Source organism: Podarcis gaigeae (assembly GCF_964106915.1).
Source record: "Podarcis gaigeae genome assembly, chromosome: 10".
Taxonomy (NCBI): Eukaryota; Metazoa; Chordata; class Lepidosauria; order Squamata; family Lacertidae; genus Podarcis; species Podarcis gaigeae.
Genome location: NC_139686.1, coordinates 3,493,310 through 3,511,365, shown reverse-complemented (window position 1 = coordinate 3,511,365; position 18,056 = coordinate 3,493,310). Strand labels below are relative to the sequence as shown.

Sequence of the window (18,056 nt, the reverse complement as noted above, 5' to 3'; positions counted from 1 at the left end):
TGAATGTTAAAAAAAATGCACCTTTTAGGAAATTTTAGCTTCAGCAATTGTAAGTTAATGAAATGGAAATTAAGACATAAGAATTTAGAGGTAAAATAATGAAACAACTTTATTGTGTTTAAACATAAAACGTACAAAAATTGAGATATAGTATATTTGTAATCAGGGAACACGATAAAATGCAAGATACAATAAGCTTTGAAATAAGTTAACAAATTGCTGATGCTTTATAGTACAGAGAATGCAGGGTTTGGAGGTTGCGGGGAAGTCCTTTAGATTTGATGAAAAAAGAACATGGAAATTTGTTATTCTTTTTTTATACTTTCTTATATCTATCCTTTATTCTTTTTTCTGTATTTCTTAAAACTCAATAAAAATATTATAAAAAAAAAGAAAAATCAAAATTAGAAACGGAATTGTTAGAACCTAAAACTAAGGTATTGTCAAGAATGTACAACTTGCTGTTAAGGTGATGAAATGGTCAAATCAGCTATGATTAAGTGGGCAAGGACATTGGTTATAGCATTATGTTTGCTGACTGGGAACGGTTATGGACCACTGGTATGAATTTCACGGCATGTAATGCTTTGAAAGAAAATATTATGAAAATGATTTATAGGTGGTACATGACACCAGTCAAGCTTGCAAAGATATACCATTTGCCTGAAAATAAGTGTTGGAAATGTAAGGAAACTGAGGGAACATTCTTTCACCTCTGGTGGACGTGCCCAAGGGTCAAGGCTTTCTGGGAAATGATCTATAATGAACTGAAAATGGTATTTAAGTATACCTTCCCTAAGAAACCAGAGGCCTTCCTCTTGGGCATTGTTGACCAGAAGGTGTTAAAGAAGGATAGAACCTTTTTCATGTATGCAACAACAGCAGCAAGAATACTCATCGCAAAGTACTGGAAGACACAAGATTTGACCACCTTGGAAGAATGGCAGATGCAACTGATAGACTACATGGAACTGGCAGAAATGACTGGCAGAATCCGAGACTTGGGAGAAGAACAAACAGAAGAAGATTGGATGAAATTTAAAGATTATCTGCAAAAACATTGTAAACTATTTGAATGTTAAAACGATGCAGGATATAGAGATAGTGACAAAGCTGAAAGGAACATGCAAAGATGTCTTATAAGTAACAAGTAAAGAAACATAGCAAAATTAATCAATGATGGGGGATTAGAAGATAAGTAGTTAATAGTGGCAATGGTTAATTTAAAAGAAATTAAGTAACATTAAAATCAGACAAAATAATGGAAGAGTTTGCTGAAACTAATTCGGAAATTGGAATACAGAAAAGGGAGGTGTGAGGAAGTCGGGAAAGTAAGGTACATGAAATTAAGAATTGAACTTATATATTTCTGTTTGATTTTTTGTGTGTTATAGTGTTGATTGTCTGTAATTGTGTTGTTTTGTTTTATTTGTTATGATAAAATCTGTTGAAACCCTAATAAAAATCTTTTAAAAAAATAAAAATAAATACTGCAATCATTCTTATTATCTTGTATATTTTGTAGTTATTTTGGAATTTGTACTGCAATATCAGGTCACGAAATGTTATGGGTGGAGAAAATCACAGGGTTGCTGTAAAGAAGAAGAAGAGTTTGGATTTGATATCCCACTTTATCACTACCTGAAGGAGTCTCATAGTGGCTCACATTCTCCTTTCCCTTCCTCCCTCACAACAAACCCTCTGTGAGGTGAGTGAGGCTGAGAGACTTCAAAGAAGTGTGACTGGCCCAAGGTCACCCAGCTGCTGCATGTGGAGGAGCGGAGACGCGAACCTGGTTCACCAGATTACGAGTCTACTGCCCTTAACCACTACACCACACTGGCTCTCAAATAGTTATACTGAGTTATACTGAATCCTAGGCCATCACAGTTTGGATTTGATATCCTGCTTTATCACTACCCCAAGGAGTCTCAAAGCGGCTAACAATCTCCTTTCCCTTCCTCCCCCACAACAAACACTCTGTGAGGTGAGTGGGGCTGAGAGACTTCAAAGAAGTGTGACTGGCCCAAGGACACCCAGCAGCTACATGTGGAGGAGCGGGGAAGCGAACCTGGTTCCCCAGATTACGAGTCTATGGCTCTTAACCACTACACCACACTGGCTCCCAGTGTAGACTATAATCCCACCCACAAACTCTCATTCACATACAGTCTGTAAATTTGGGAAGGTTGCACAGCTCACCTGTGCTAATACTGGCAGTCTTTGGCAAGTGCAGGGAAGCTGCAGCCCCTCCGCCCCCCCCCAAGGCCCTTTAAGAGACCCATGTTGCACGGGGCAGGCTCACCTGCAGCGAAACAAAACGCAGCTGCCCTGGCAGAGTGGAGCCAGGCTGGGGGGACCCCAGCAATGTGTCCCTAGAAGAAATGAAAGTCCTAGGCTCTATGGTTTAACCCACAGTGCCACCCGCGTCCATAGGAAAGGATAAATATGAGGAAATCTGGAAGGATTACTTAAGAGATAAGGTGGAAAGTGGTGTGAAGTAGGGGGAGGAGAGGTGGGGAAATATTGTTAAAAAGGTGTAGTTATACGTATATCAGTACTCAAATCTGAATTGCTAAACTGCGTTATTAGTGTTATTGTGGTTTTTGTTTTATGTGTTTTTTTGTGGTTGATGTTTGTGTTGAAAAAATGATTTTTAAAAAAGGTTGTCGTAAACTAGAATCCCACCCACAAACTGTCATTCACACACAGTCTGTAAATTGGGGGGGGGGGTCACACACATCACCTGTGCTAATACTGGCAGTCTTTGGCCTGTATAGGCACAACTTGTATGTAGAGCCTCTAGCCCCAGGCACTGTCTATCATGAAAATGGGTCCTTTGACTGGGAAGATTCATGCAGTTGCTGTCATCGGATTCTGATGGGTTGTATCTCAGCTTGTCAGTCACTCTGACACTGCCTACAAAGAATAAGAGGAACAGAAATGCTTTTGAGGTGCAACTTCTATCAATCCTGAGAGCCATTCCATTGACTCTGCACCCCTGTTTCTGATGACATGTGTACATTATCCTCATCCTCAATGAACCAGGCAGTGGAAAAGACAATAAAGATGGCAGGCTGAGAGAGAGAGGAAAAGGCTTCTGGCTGCTTCCTGGGTGGGATTGCAGAAACCAAGAGCCGCTTCTGAGAAGGCCTCCCCCCTCCCCTCTTCCTCTTGGGATTTCCTCTCCTATCCAGGGGGACCAAAGGTTGGACTGGGCAGAACCCCTGGGTCTGGGCAGGGGCTTATGGGGACGGGAAGAGGATGGAGATTGAAGGAAGGAAGAGGTGGGGGGACTGGACCCCCCCACTATCCAGGGATCCCTCTCTGGTCGCCTTGAAGGGGGGGTCGATTTCTGGGTGGGAGGGAGAAGCCAAGGCGGCCCCTCCGGAGATTCCTCGTGGGCGCACGATGGAGACGTCTCCCTACAGACTGGTCTCCTCCCACCCCCCTCCAATGCTGCACTTCCTTCCCCGGGGATGCTCCCCTCCCTCCTTCCCTGGCTCCCCCCACCCATGGCCCCTCCCTCTCTCCCGGAGTCTCCCCTGCACCCAGAGGCCCCCTTAGCGCGGCTCACCCCTCGCCATGCGTGACCCATCTCTCCGTCTGTAGGCGCCCCCCAAGACGAGATGGGGAGTGAAAGGGGGTCTCTATCTAGGCATCTCTTGTGCCCCTTAACCCTTTCACGGTCTGCTTCTCTCCGCACGGAGCGCACTGTTAGGATATTTCCGTTCCACCTTAAAAGGGAGCAGACTTTGTGAGTCACAGAGTCTGCATATTTCCTGTTCACAAGATGTTACTGTTGTGTCTTTGCTTTCGTTCTCTCTGTGTCGGAGACACTGAAGCAGGCAGTCATGTTTTTTCTTTGTTCTGACCAACGCTGAATAAACTTGTAAATATGCTCTCCTGCGTGCATCTTTCACTGTGAATTATCTGCTGATAGAGCGTGTATCAGCCCAGGAATGTGGCAAGCTATTCCTGGAGCTCGTGTCACTAATTGATGATACTGCGTGTCTACGGGAGATCGATGGACGTCCGGAGACGACGTGGAGGTAGTGATGGCCTTTGTCTCCCTGGCAGTATCCCAACAACAGGTTTCGGGCCCAGATTCACAGCACTTACAGGAGAGTAAGACTGCGACGGACTGCTGAGAGGTATGTGGGCAGACGCAAGGCTTTTCGTTGCCGCGGAAGCCTCTTTGAACTCCGACAGACTAATTGGTCTGAGAGTCGAGCCAAGCAGGCCTCAAGATTTTTGAGTAGCCAAGATAAGGAGCCTCTGAAGTGCAAAAGGCTCACGGCTCAAGTGAATAGCTGAGATGGAGTTTTTTCAAGCCTCAGATGAAGCTGTTGAGTGCCCAAAGTTAAATCGGCACAATTATGAGACCTGGGCAAAGTGGTGTGAGAGTCTACTATGACAGTTTGGAGTGTGGCATACTGTGTGTGAAGCCCCTCCAGTTCCTCTGACAGATAGATGGAAGGCCAAAAATTCAAAGGCCATAGACGTAATAGTCTTGTCCGTCTCTCTGGAGGAAATTAAAACGCTAGCTGGCAATGCGACTGCACGTCAGATGTGGAATGCTTTGAAGATAGCCCATCTGCCAGTCATCCCAGCCCAGAGTTTGACTGCATCGGAGGTCCTGGCTGTTTCCCAGAATGCGAGTGAATGCAGGGATGCTGAGGGCACCGGTTGCAAGCTGCAGGGGGAGCTGACTGTGATGTCATCCCAGGCAGCATTCCAGCCTCCAGGGGGAGCCAAGGAATCGGCAGCTGAGAGCTCTGATTCCCGTGAGAGCCAAGGTCATCTTCACAGATACCAGAAGGCCAGAAGTAAACAGAGACAGTTGCCTGCAGATGGCCCAAAGCAGAAGGGGGATGGAAAGCCCAAGCCAGGGAAAAACAAGGCTTTGTTTGCTGGCACAGCTTCACCAAAAGCTAAAGGCAAGTCTGATGGCCAGGAGCAGGGGGGCAAGCAGCAAAAGCCCACGCCGGTACCAAACAAGGTTTTGCTTGCCAGAAAAGCTACTCCAAAGGCCAAGGCCAGGTTGATTGTAGATTCTGGAAGCACCCGCCATTTGGCAAAAGACTGGCATCTCTTTATCTCCTTCAAACCTCAAGATGGTGAGATCCACCTGGCTGATGGAAAGACGTTACGAATTGCAGGAGAAGGGACTGTGAAACTGGCGAGTCTGCACACTACCATCAAAGATGTACTTTATGTTCTGGGTGCTGCAGACAATTTGCTCAGTGTCCCACAGCTGACTGGGCGTGGTTTTGAGATTTCCTTCAAGAGGAGCATCTGTGTCATCAGGAAAGGCAAAGAGGACATTTTGCATGCAAAGTTTATGGATGGCTTATTCTGTATAACTTATGATGACAATGGCGTTGCTGTGTCTAATGTTGATTCTTGTTGTGTTGCACAAACTGACAAAGTTCTTCATGCAGGATGTATTCATGAAGCACACAGAAGATTTTGTCACATGTCTTGGCAGGCGCTGGCCAAGATGCCTGGATTGGTTGAGGGTTTGAACATCAAACCCTGTAAATTTCACATGAAATGTGTATCTTGTGAACAACAAGGTGAAGGTTGCTCCAAAAGGCAAGGAGTCTAGCAGGCAGGCTTCCAAACCCTACCAGCTAGTCCACACAGACCTGGTTGGTCCACTTGCACCCTCTTTGGGTGGAGCAAGGTACTTCATGGTTCTAATTGATTCTTTTTCCAGGTACATTCATGTGTTTATGCTCGAGCAGAAATCGCAAGCGTTTCCTAGGTTCAAGGCATTCTGTGCTTGATTGGAGAATGTTCACAGTAAGCGTATCGGCTGTCTCTTTACTGATCGAGGCGGGGAATTCACTTCTCAGCAGTTTGAAGCTTTTCTAACTGAGAAGGGAATCCAGCATGACTTGTCAACGCCTAGATCACCATGGATGAATGGAGTTGCAGAGCAAGCAAGTCAAACGTTGCTGCAAGGACTGAAAACATTGTTGCATGATGCCAATCTCCCTGAGAAGTATTGGGGGGAGGCTCTGTCGACTTTTGTCTACACTTTTAACAGGAGACTGTCATCACCTATTGGTTGTACCCCCTATGAGAAGATGTTTGGTAAGAAACCTAACGTCAAGCACATGAGAATCTTTGGTTCTGACATGTGGGTACACACCCCACAGAGCAACAAGCTTGGGAAGCGTGGGGCATATGGTTCGTTCATGGGGTACAAAAAAGGTTCATACAGAGTAATGGACTCTAAGTCCATTAAGTTCACAAAGAGTGTTGAATATAATCCTAAGTGGGGGGGGGAATGTGGGAATTTTCCAGAGTTACCCAGAGGAGGATGAAGGTGATGTAAAAAAGGCAGATAATGTTGACGAAGCTGAGGAAGCTGAGGATGATGATGATGATGATCAGAGTTCGGATTCCAGTTCAGTGGGCGGCGCTGCTGCTGGTGTCAGCGACAGTGATGACACAGCAGACTACAAGAGTGCAAAGGCCTCAGTCAGACCATCTGATGCGTCTGACAATGAACTGGAAGAACCACTGTTCACCATTGGTCACTTTTCTCCTAAAAAGGAGGAGATGAGTCCAGAAGACTTGCGTCTAGTATGCAGATCTGAAAGAGCGACGAAGGGCAAAACTCCAAAGAGATTTGCTGATGAGTTTGCTAAGACAGCAACTGCTGTTCTTAATAACTCAGAGAAGGTGTGGGAACCTTCAAGCTTCAAAGAGGTTCAGGAGTTAACCTCTAAAGATGCTGAGCCTTGGCTTAATGTCATGAAGGCTGAAGTTGATTCCTTGAAGAGGAACCAAACTTGGGAACTGGTACCAGTAGTCCCAGGAATGAGACTGGTTGGCAGCAAGTGGGTCTTCAAGGCCAAGACAGACCAGAATGGCAAGGTTGTCAGACACAAAGCCAGATTAGTTGCCAGAGGTTTTTCACAGGTACCAGGACAGTATTACCACAAGACCTACTCACCCACCGTCAAGTATGAGAGCATTTGACTCATGCTCAAGATTGCTGCAGAGGAGAAACTGCATGTTTCCCATCATGACATTAATACAGCTTTTTTGTACGGGATTTTGGGGGAGGAGCTGTATATGCTTCCACCTGATGGAATGCAGATACAGAAGGGAATGGTCTGTAAACTGCGGAAATCCTTATATGGTCTCAAGCAGAGTGCCAGGTGTTGGAACACAAAACTCACTGAGACATTGCTTTCTCTAGGTTTTCACCAGGGCAAAGCTGATCCATGTGTGTTTGTCAAGGAGGAGGGGCAAAACAAACTGTATTGTTTATGTTTTGTTGATGATCTTCTGATGTTTTGGAAGAATCAGGCTTTGTACCAAAGCACCCTAGCTGAGCTGAAGGAGCACTTTGACATGAAGGATCTTGGTGAGGTATCCAACTATCTTTCTCTGCAGGTAGAGAGGGACCAAGCAGGTAATTTTCTGGTACACCAAACACAGAAAATTGCTGATGTATTAACCAGGTTGAATTTGGTTGATGCAAACCTAGCTAACACACTGATGGTGACAGGTTACCAGGTAGATAGTACTCCTGAAGCGTTTTCTGACACAACGCTGTACACATAGATGCATTCTAGGCAAGTTGAATTTCATTGCTAGATGCTCAAGAACTGACATAGCTGTAAGCACTAACCTGCTTAGCAGACATGCTAACAATCCTTCTGTTCAGGATTTGAAAGCTCTGAAGCGCATAGCCCGCTATTTGAAAGGGACTTTGCACTACAGGCTGAGGTTCACCAGTCAGAAGACTGGAGGTCTTGAAATCTTTGCAGATGCGAGTTTTGGAAGTGACACCACGGATGGTACAAGCACTTCTGGAGTATGCTACATGTACAACCACTGCCTGTTTGACTGGTTGTGCAAGAGGCAGACGACAGTGAGCCTAAGTTCCTGTGAAGCAGAACTCAATGCTCTGTCATTTTCACTCATGGATTGTGAATGGTTGATGCAACTGTTTCAGGACATCGGAGTTTCTGTGAAATGTCCTATACAAGTGTATCAAGATAATAGATCCTGTTTGGCTTTGCTGAACTCAGAGAGTTGCAAGCAAAGAACCAAGTACTTGCAGATTAAGCTACATCGTTCAAGTGAGTGTATTCAGAAAGGACTCATTCAGGTGTCCTACATGCCAGGAAATGAAATTCCTGCTGATCTGTTGTCTAAGGTTGTCAACAGAGAACAACTTAAGGTTTATGTACAGAGGTTGCAATTGGGTTGAACCACAGGTACTACAGGTTACACGGAAAGGGGGAGGATGTTAGGATATTTCCGTTCCACCTTAAAAGGGAGCAGACTTTGTGAGTCACAGAGTCTGTGTATTTCCTGTTCACAGGATGTTTCTGTTGTGTCTTTGCTTTCGTTCTCTCTGTGTCGGAGACACTGAAGCAGGCAGTCATGTTTTTTCTTTGTTCTGACCAATGCTGAATAAACTTGTAAATATGCTCTCCTGCGTGCATCTTTCGCTGTGATTTATCTGCTGATAGAGCATGCATCAGCCCAGGAATGTGGCAAGCTATTCCTGGAGCTCGTGTCACTAATTGATGATACTGCGTGTCTACGGGAGATCGATGGACGTCCGGAGACGTGGAGGCAGTGATGGCTTTGTCGCCCTGGCAGTATCCCAACATGCACAGGGCCCCGGGAATGCCTGTGCGGCGGAAACGGGGCTGGGGAGTCCTCGTGGGACCCCGTGGGTGGGCGCCACATGTCCACCCCTGCCAAGGAAAGCCCCCTTCGCTGCAGGTGTGCAAAAATCCAGTCCCTGCCAGTGGGGCCCACGGAAGGTGCTTTGAGGAGCTGGAGCAGAGTCCCTCTCTGGCTCCTTCTCTCTCCTCTCCCCCCCCCCCGCGACCCCTTTACCTCTTTGTCTTCGCTCCCGATTCTCATTTCATTTGATGCAACATCGATGTTTGGGGGGGAATCCCCTGCCGCCCCTCCTCCACTTTCTGAAAGGGCGCTCCCCTAGAGCAATGCGCAGAGCAGCAATACGGCGTAGAAGAGCCACTTCCGGGAGAAACTGGCAGTTTGGGAGGGGGCTCACCCCCCCCTTATTCCCGGAACAGAAGCCGGAATGGAGGAGGAGGATCCTGATACTTTCAAAGGAGAAGCCCAGGAAAGCCTTGCAGCTGGGCGGATGGTTAAATACTATTATGGTTCTTAGGGGAAGAGGGTAGTTTAAAGGTGTGGGAAACTGGGGTTGTTGACAGGGGTGGGTGACGGGTCCATGTTTCTGAATGCCAAAGACTCCTACTTTGTGACAAATCTGTGATGCATCGAAGATGCTGTGGGAAAATGTATTGTGGGAAAAGGGGGGAGGTCTTAAAAATTCATGCAACCATATTTTCAGGGTTCCTACTCTTGGTGTGCATTGTTGCAACCAATAAAGATCAGGTCAACTGCCCGCCGTTTGCTTCTTTAACTTGGCTGGATTCTCCTTCTTTTGCTGACCGGAGGGACCCCCGGGGAGTGGCACCCTGAGGAGCTGGGCAGCGCAGTAAATCCGCACCCCGGGATATTTTCCTTCTCAACTCTTTCCCACCTGAGCCTCACCCCCTTAACTAAAAGCCCGACACAACACAATGTGACAGGATTGTGACTCCTGCCCTCAGCAAAAGAAAAAAAGCTCCCCCCCCCCCGGAGCAAAGCAACCCCGGGATGCTGAGGTCCCCCTATCCTTGAAATGAAAAGGGGAGGGGCTCGGGAAACCTTCAGGGAGCAGGCGGGGAGGGGGCTGCCCAGGCTCCAGAAGCTCCTTCTCGCTGGTTCCTCCACATCGGCCTCCTGCTGCCTGCCTTCCCTCCGTTTCTACTGGTCCTTTGCAAGTGCGTGGTCGCAGCAGGAGGGGGAGTCTCCCTGGATGCTTCAGCAGCCGGCCTCCTCTGGGTCTCCTGGTCCCCTCCTCTCCTACTTCTGGGTCTGAACAGCTCTCTGTCCCAGCCTCTTCCTGCTCACCAAACCCTGTTTCCTCCTCTGCTTGCAACACCTCCCCTCCCGTTCTGCTCCCTTTTCTCCCTCTTTGCTCATTGCCATCCCACCACCAGTCCCCGGGATCTGTTTTTTTTTTAATAAGATATTTATTAAAGTTTTCAATATTAATACAAAAAGAAAAAGAAAAAATAACAAAAATAAGAATAAAAAAACACACAAAATTTCCACAACTTATTTTCCTTTGACTTGTTTCCCAGACCTCCTCATACCTCCCTTTTTTGTATTCCAATTCAAATTATTAGTTCAGCAAATCCTTATCAATAAGTTTTAACCTACTTCTGAACCTTTTTTCCCCTATTCTCTTAAAACATTACAGCTAGAAACCACTTAATTTCTTTCCGACATCATTCTGACATTCATTAATTTTACAGTGTTTCTGTAGATAGTCTTTATTTATTTTTTTAATAAATTTTATTAATTTTCATCCAGTTATACATTTTAACCCGAATACAACAAATTATGCCTGTTTTGAACTTCCTTCAGCGTCTCTGAAAGTCATCCATTTTTATATCTTTAATACGCAGTCCCTTTTTTCATAGATAGAAAATTTTCTGTAGATAGTCTTTAAATTTCTTCCAATCTTCCTCCGCTGACTCTTTTCCCTGGTCTCGGATTCTGCCGGTCATTTCTGCTAATCCCATATAGTCTATCATCTTCATCTGCCATTCTTCCAGAGTGGGTAGATCCTGTGTCTTCCGGTACTTTGCGATGAGTATTCTTGCTGCTGTTGTTGCGTACATAAAGAAAGTTCTGTCCTTCTTTGACACCAATTGGCTGACCATGCCCAGGAGAAAGGCCTCTGGTTTCTTCAGAAAGGTATATTTAAACACCTTTTTCCATTTCATTATATATCATTTCAGAGAAAACCTTAATCCTTGGGCATGTCCACCAAAGGTGAAAGAATGTACCTTCAGTCTCTTTACATTTCCAACATTTATTATCGGGCAAATGATAGATTTTTGCAAGCTTGACTGGGGTCATGTACCACCTGTAAATCATTTTCATAATATTCTCTCTTAAGGCATTGCATGCCGTAAACTTCATACCTGTGGTCCATACCTGTTCCCAGTCAGCAAACATAATGTTATGTCCAACATCTTGTGCCCATTTTATCATAGCAGATTTAACCGTTTCATCCTGAGTGTTCCATTTCAGCAGCAAGTTATACATCTTTGACAAAATCTTAGTTTTGGGTTCTAACAGTTCTGTTTCTAATTTTGATTTTTCCACCTGGAAGCCAATTTTATTATCCAAATTATATGCCTCCATTATCTGATAATAATGAAGCCAATCTCACACTTTGTTTTTTAGTTTCTCAAAACTCTGCAGTTTCAGTCTATCTCCTTCTTGTTCCAAAATTTCCCAATATTTCGGCCATTTGGCCCCCATATTGAGCTTTTTCTGAGCTTTTGCTTCCATTGGGGACAACCACCTTGGGGTTTTATTTTCCAATAGATCTTTATATCTTATCCAAACATTAAACAATGCTTTCCTGACAATATGGTTTTTAAATGCTTTATGTGCTTTAACCTTGTCATACCACAAATATGCATGCCACCCAAAAACATTATTAAAACCTTCTAAATCCAAAATGTCTGTGTTCTCAAGAAGCAGCCAGTCTTTCAACCAGCAGAATGCTGCTGATTCATAGTAAAGTTTAAAGTCTGGCAGGGCAAATCCACCCCTTTCCTTTGCATCAGTTAATATCTTAAATTTTATCCTGGGCTTCTTGCCCTGCCAGACAAATCTAGAAATATCTTTCTGCCACTTCTTGAAACAGTCCATTTTGTCCACAATTTGCAATGTTTGAAACAAAAACAACATTCTAGGCAATACATTCATCTTTATAGCTGCAATTCTGCCCAACAAGGAAAGCTTCAAATTCGACCAAATTTCTAAATCTTTTTTCACTTCTATCCAACATTTTTCATAATTATCTTTAAATAAATTCCCATTTTTAGCAGTCATATTGATCCCCAGATATTTCACTTTCTTAACCACAGTCAGACCTGTTTCATTCTGAAACCTCTCTCTTTCAATCAATGTTAAATTTTTCTCTAAAACCTTAGTTTTTAACTTATTCAATTTAAATCCTGCCACTTGACCAAAATCTTGAATTACCGGTAGTTCCAAAACCCTTTTAGTACTAGTTTAGTACTAGTTCTGGCTCCTGTAACGTCAATACTAAGTCATCTGCAAATGCTCTGAGTTTGTACTGTTTAGCTCTGACCCAGTCTCCAGGATCTGAGCCTTCTTCCTTTGTGGGTTCCCCAGCTGGTGCCTCCTCCCCCTCACCCAGTCAGTCCATGACAGCAAAAGCAGCCATAGCAGTAAAATCAGTATGATAGTAATATACACTCTGGTCCTCTGGTAGGAAAACTCCCTAGCAGCAGGATTGAATAACTTCTGGGAATATGGAAAAGTACTATCGTCTCCAAACCCCAGAAAAAGCTGGAGCTCTGGGGTTGCCCATGGGGTTCATGATTGAAGATGCGCCCCCCAGGAGACTTCGCTGGTACCTGCAGCCCCTCCTTCCCCATCTTGCAAATAGGCTTGGGGGCAAATCTCCCATTCAATTTCAGTATTTCAAGTTTTTTTCCAGAATGTGTAGGGGCAGGGATGAAGTTCTGTTGAATATGTAGTGTTTGGAGATCATACGGTGGTGGGGGTTAGTTTGGTGTAAAAACCATCTTGCCTGCTTGAGTAGACCAACTCCAGGGCATGAGCTAAGTAGCAGCAGGGTGGGGGCCACGTGTAGAGCAATTCCCATGCTGAGGTCAAAAACACACACAGAGGCAGCAGGACTTCTTCAGTAATAGTTTACTGAGCTTTCAAAGCATACAGTTCTCACTGGGTCCCCAGTGAGGCACAAAACTTAGCTCCTGAGAGCAAATCCAGTTTCAGCAGTAAAATCATACAGCACAAACGATATCTAAGTCAGGCACACACACTGGCAGAAGGGAGCAACGGAGGAAAGAGACTGGAAGGACACAGGGCAATGGATGTGTGTGTTTCGTTTCCTGTCGTCTTGGACGGAAGTCAGCAACTCTGCATCTGCAGGGGCTTCAAATAAACGTCATGTGTTTAAGACTGATTTCCTGCTGAGTTCATTGCTGTGAAGAAAAGAGTGGACATTGAAAGGAGCACGTCCTGCACTCCATACATCTAAATGGTTTTTCCCCTGTGTGAGTTCTTCCATGTGAGAGTTCCTGGATGTTCCTTAAACACTCCTTTGTAAATAAAGCACTTTTTGCAATCTTTTCATTTAAACCGCTTCTCCTCTTTGTTGATGGTTTGTAGGGTTTCAACTCCTAAACTTCTTCCTGTCAGTGAGTCTGTTGATTTTGAACTTCTACTAGGACTGAACCTCTATCTATTTTCCTGATATTTATACGGTTTGTGTTTTATGTGAGTTTGTTGACATAAATCAAGGGTTCCACTCTGACTGTTGCTCCTTCCACAGTCCATACATTTAAACAGCTTCTCCCCTGTGTGTCTGCTGATGTTTTCTAAGGTTTCCACTCTGACTGAAGCTCTTTCTGCACTCCATGCATTTATATGGTTTCTCCCCTGTATGAGTCCGTTGATGTGTTCTAAGGTTTGCATTGAAACTGAAACTCTTTCCGCACTCCATGCATTTATATGGTTTCTCCCCTGTGTGAGTCCGTTGATGTATATTGAGGTGTCCATTCTAACTGAAGCTCTTTCCGCACTCCATACATTTAAATGGTTTCTCCCCTGTGTGAGTCCGTTGATGTATATTGAGGTGTCCATTCTGACTGAAGCTCTTTCCGCACTCCATACATTTAAATGGTTTCTCCCCCGTGTGAATCCTTTGATGTTTCCTAAGGTTTCCACTGAAACTGAAGCTCTTTCCACACTCCATACATGTATAGGGTTTCTCCCCTGTATGAATCCGTAGATGTTTTCTAAGGCTTCCATTATCACTAAAACTGTTTTCACACTCCAGACATTTATATGGTTTCTCCCCTATGTGAATCCGCTGGTGTAATTTAAGGTCTCCATTCTGACTGAAGCACTTTCCACACTCCAAGCATTCAAATGGTTTCTCCCCTGTGTGAGTCCGTTGATGTATACTGAGGTGTCCACTCTGACTGAAGCTCTTTCCACACTCCATGCATTTAAATGGTTTCTCCCCTGTGTGAATCCGCTGGTGTAATTTAAGTGCTCCATTCCGACTGAAGCTCTTTCCGCAATCCATACATTTAAATGGTTTCTCTCCTGTGTGAGTCCGTTGATGTGTTCGAAGCTTTCCGTTATCACTAAAGCTTTTTCCGCACCCCATACATTTAAATGGTTTTTCCCCTGTGATGAGTCCGTTGATGTATGTTGAGGTGTCCACTCTGACTGAAGCTTTTTCCACACTCCATACATTTAAATGGTTTCTCCCCTGTGTGAGTCCGCTGATGTAAACTTAAGTCTCCATTCTGACTGAAGCTCTTTCCACAATCCAGACATTTAAAAGGTTTCTCCCCTGTATGAATCCTCTGATGACTTCTAAGTGTATCACTCCGACAGAAGCTCTTTCCACAATCTAGACATTTAAAAGGTTTCTCCCCTGTGTGAGTCCATTGATGTGTTCTAAGTTTATCACTCCGATAGAAGCTCTTTCCACAATCCAGACATTTAAAAGCTTTTTCCCCTGTGTGAAACTGTTGATGTAAACTTAAGTGTCCATGTTGACTGAAGTTCTTCCCACACCATCTGCATTGGAATTCTTTCTTGCCCATGTGAGTCCGCTGATGTGTTCTCAGTTTTTCACTATCAGTGAAACTTTTCCCACACTCCATACCTTTAAATGGTTTCTCCCCTGTTGGGCGTCGTTGATGTGAACTATGGGTGCTCATTCAATGAAGCATATTCTGCATTTCACACATTTTTTTTTCCTATTCCTAATGATACGAAAGGTGCCCCATTCCCTGGGGTTTGAAGTGTCTCCTCCATCTCCTTCTTCAGAGTGGGAGGAAAGGAAATCCTGTTTGGGTTTCAAGGAAGAGAACTAAGGGAAAGAGAACACATCAAGCTCCATTAGCACCTTCTCCTATTTCAACATCTCCTACATTCCCCCACCTCCTACCCATGTTCCCAATTTTGAGGAAATGAAGTTGCAATGTCACCAAATGATAGTAATTCCTGAGCAACTTTCAAATTCCTCAATTAATAAAGCAGCTTGATTTTTTAAAGAATGATGTGCTGTCTGATCTTGTGCCCGTCTTCTGACGCAGGACTATCCTAAAACGACACCGAAAAGCAGGATATTCCAGGCAAATAGATAAACTGTACTTAGTGGAATATGTAGTACCTTGAAAATGTACTATTGATTGACTAATGGACTGAAGTTGTACTATTTCTGGGGAGATGAAATTATTCCTGTTCTGTCTTAAATATGATAATCATACGATGTCATGGGGTGTTAGGGGAGCGTTAGTACCTTTGGTGGGGGACATGGCAGGCACCTTCTGGGGTAATCTACCCACCATTGGTCCCCACCCTCCACTCAGCTCTCACCTGTGGCTTCCAGAAGCTATCAGCATGCAACAGGGGCAACAATCCCAGGAACGGCTTCAATCGGCCGGCTAAACCAGGTGAGGATACCTGATGCGTCTCAAATCCTTGGTGTATTAGGGAATTCTGCTGCAGGTGAAGGCAGGCCCTGGTGGATGGAGAGGATGAGAACAACAGTGAATCCCACAGTCAAGAAGGCAGATTCTGCCCATCCTGCAGAGGAAAGTGAGGGCAGATGGGCCTCATCAACCAGGGAAGGGAACCCTTCGAGAAGGAACACTCTGGTTGTGATACTTCGGTGCACTCCCTCACTTCCTCTTGAGTTATCTTCAGGAGAAGAAAATGCTATGGAGGAAAACCTACACAAATTCAGAGTGGATTTGCAGCCAAGCTGGTGCCTAACGTACTTCTCTGCTTTCCTTGGGACCATAAAGGCCAGGCTGAGAAGGGGGTCTTGTTGTCTAGGCAGCCCAGGACCCCAAACACACTGCCCAGGCAGTGCTGCTAACACATCAGTTTCAGGGGGAGCGATGAACTCAGATCTGTGTATCAGAATCTCTCCAATGTGGAATATGTAAAACAGAAGTGCTGTTTATATCATACATCAATTAAAAAGTATTCAGAATATTTGTCTTTTGAAGAAAAGACCACCAAGTATCCGATGGCCCCTTCAAAGCTAATGAAAGTCTTGTGCCTGGAGCTTTTGGGGGTGCAGGACCAGAAAAGCTTCTGCCACCATTATCCTTCCAATTGGGATTCAGGCCTCATCATATGACAGAAACTACCCTGGTTGCGCTGGTTGATGATCTCCAATAGGCTAGAGACCAAGGGGAAAGCTCTTTCCTGGTTCTGGTAAATCTCTGCTTTGGAGACCTTTGACCATGGTATCCTTCTGGACCCTCTAGGGGAGCTGGGGGCACAGCTGTGCAGTGGTTCCCATCCTTCCTCCTGGGCCATGTCCAGAAAGTGGTGTTGGGGAATGAGTGTTCAGGCCCCTGGGTGCTCACTTGTGGGGTGCCTCAGGGCTCTGTCCTCTCCCCATGCTTTTTAATATCTATATGAAGCCGCTGGGGGAGTTTTGGCTGGTGTTCACACGCATGTGGATGATACCCAGCTCTTCTCTTTTAAATTGGTACCAGTGAAGATGAACCAGTGAATGCCCTGTGTTGGTGCCTGTAGGTGGTTTGAGGATAGATGGTGGCTAACAGATTGAGGTTGAATCCTGACAAGACGGAAGCACTGTCCCTGTGGGACAGGTGGCAGGCAGACCCTACCAGCCTGCACACTGTCTCACTAAAGTGGTCAATGCTCTGGTTATCTCCTGCTTGGACCACTGCCATGCACTCTACGTGGTGCTACCTTTGAAGGTGACCCAAAAACTGCAACTAATCCAGAATGCGGCAGCTGGACTAGTAACTGGGAGCAGCCGCCAAGACCACATATCCTCCTAAAGGATCTTCCCTGGCTTCCAGTGTGTTTCCAAGCACAATTCACACTGTTGGTGCTGACCTTTAAGTGTCATGGCTGCATTTTTCAGAAAAAGAAAAGTGTTGATCTAATTTATACACATCATTCCTAGTCTATTGGTTCAAGAAGGTTCTGGTGGTTTTACTCTGTGTGATTCAAAGTGGTGTTTTCTCTAGCTGGAACATTTTAGCTGATAAGGGAGTTTCCTTTCTGCTGAGAGCAGGTGATGGGATCAGTTGTTATGAGGTTATGCTGAACCTTCTTGTCTTTGGGAACCAGAAGAAACTGGTTTAAAGTGGAGTGAGCCAGGCTTGTTATCCAGTCCCAAGGTTACTCTGACATGGAATTTTTTATAAATCGCAGTGTTGAAAGGCGCCTGGTCCCACTTCCTTATCTGCAATTCTCTACTCTGCTTGTGTGTTTCTTACATGAGTGCTGTTTTGATATACCAAGTTTGGGTTTTACTGCAAGTTAGGTTTTTGCTAGCTTTTGCCTTCAGTGCTAAATTTCTCTGCTGAATGAATTTTTTGCTGCCTCTGTGTTTTTTCCTACTCTGCTAACTATATGTCGGTCTTGGAGATCGTTATGGAGGAGCAAGATCTGCGACCTAAAGCCCTAAACAGCCTCGGCCCTGTAGACCTGAAGGAGCGTCTCCACCCCCATCCTTCACTCTGAACACTGAGGTCCTCCTCTGAGGGTCTTCTGCTGGTCCCCTCTCTGTGATAAGTGAGGGTACAGGGAACCAGGCAGAGGGCCTTCTGGGTGGTGGCACCCACCCTGTGGAATGCCCTCCCTTCAGAGGTCAAGGAAATGAACAACTATCTTACATTTAGAAGATAGTAGAAGGTAGACCTGTATTGAGAGGTTTTCAGTGTTTGATGTTTTAATATCTTTTATGTGTACTGGAAGCTGCCCAGAGTGGCTGTGGAAACCCAACCAGATGGACAGGATATAAATACTGCAATCATTCTTATTACATTGTGCTTTTCTGTAGTTATTTTGGAATTCGTACTGCAATATCAGCTCAAGAAATGTTAAGGGTGGAGAAAATCACA

At 44.9% G+C, this 18,056-nt stretch overlaps 2 protein-coding genes across 2 annotated transcripts in view; both read right to left on the bottom strand.

The window, feature by feature from the left end:
* LOC310825825 (uncharacterized protein) overlaps nt 1–16,875 on the bottom strand; it is a 91,771-nt gene extending 74,896 nt beyond the window's left edge. Inside the window, exon 1 of the mRNA XM_083699646.1 lies at nt 15,538–16,875. The gene's annotated coding sequence lies outside the window, so the exon portion shown is untranslated. The remainder of the gene's footprint in view (nt 1–15,537) is intronic.
* The window catches only part of LOC310825823 (uncharacterized protein), a gene marked incomplete at its 5' end in the record, with an annotated part of 50,840 nt that overhangs the window by 26,902 nt on the left and 5,882 nt on the right, over nt 1–18,056 (bottom strand). The window contains one exon of the mRNA XM_083699644.1: nt 13,403–13,517. The remainder of the gene's footprint in view (nt 1–13,402; nt 13,518–18,056) is intronic.